The sequence below is a fragment of the Pteropus medius genome, unplaced genomic scaffold, assembly GCF_902729225.1.
Source record: "Pteropus medius unplaced genomic scaffold, Ma_sr-lr_union100, whole genome shotgun sequence".
NCBI classification, from domain to species: domain Eukaryota; kingdom Metazoa; phylum Chordata; class Mammalia; order Chiroptera; family Pteropodidae; genus Pteropus; species Pteropus medius.
Genome location: NW_024340699.1, coordinates 15,470,732 through 15,471,889, shown reverse-complemented (window position 1 = coordinate 15,471,889; position 1,158 = coordinate 15,470,732).

Genomic DNA, 1,158 nt, shown 5'->3' with positions numbered 1-1,158 from the left:
CCTCCGGGAGGTGGCACATAGAAGAGGTGACCTGGCCACACCCCGCTCTGGTGGCATTGCCGCCCCAGCCCACATACTGGGCTGGTGGCCGGGTGGAGAGGCTCCGCATCCCCAGCCTGCCCCTGCCTGGCCCCGTCTAACTGCTGGTCAGTCGTGGGCTTTCAAAAAGAGAAGGTAAAACCTCCATGCTGGGGACCGCTGGTGCTGGGCCTCCCGCCCCATCCAGGCTGCCAGGCGGGCAAGGGCCAGGGCTGGGAGGGGCCAGGTGGGGCCCCTCCCTCATCGGTTTAAACAAACCCTTTCAACTGGGCCATCATGGCCGACTTCCTGGAAGAGGTGTCTGAGCTGGAGCAGGAAGACTCTGCAGAGGTGCTGTGGGCGGAGGAGGGTGCTCCAGGTCCCAGCGCAGCCCGGGCAAAGGTGTGGAGGAGGCACCCATCAGATCAGGGGGCCTGCAAGGCTAGGGGTGGGAGGCAGCTCAGGTCTCCAAGCCCCTCGCCCACATGGCCCCACCGGCAGCAGCTGCCAGGGCCTTCCTCGGGTGCGAGGCCAGTCTCGCCCTCTCCGGGCCTGGGCTCAGAAGGGGAGTGGGTGGCTGGGGCCGGCCTCAGCTTTTTGTCAGCCAGACTGGCTGGCCAGCCCCATCTGCCCACCCCAGCCCCATCTGCCCACCCCAGCCCCAGCCTAATGAGTGTTCTTGGAGGTGACCCCTCCCCACACCACACCTGAGCCCAGGGCTCCACACGGAGAAGGCGCTCGGTGCGTTGCTAGGAGGGACCAGGCCTTTGGAGGTGGCCCAGATTATGTCCCCACTCTGAGTGTGGAAGCTCAGAGCTGTAGCTACCCCCTCCAAACGTTCCCTAGTGCCCCCTCCGGCCTCCCGGACCCCTCCCTATACGACCCAGCGCGCCCCAGCACGATGCTCAGGCGCCCACTGGTGGCCACAGCTGGTGGTTTCTCTCTCAGCCTCCGTCCACCCTTCCCAGGACCCTGGCCTGGGTCTAGGGGGCGCAGTCCTCGCCCCGTGTGGCAGGGAGGACAGACCGGCCCTGCAGCCCCGTGCTTGCTCTTAAAAGTTCACATGACGAATCCTAACGTTTTTACCACTGCGTAGCTCACCCCACATGTGCACCATCGAGAACCAGCTTGAGCCACTGA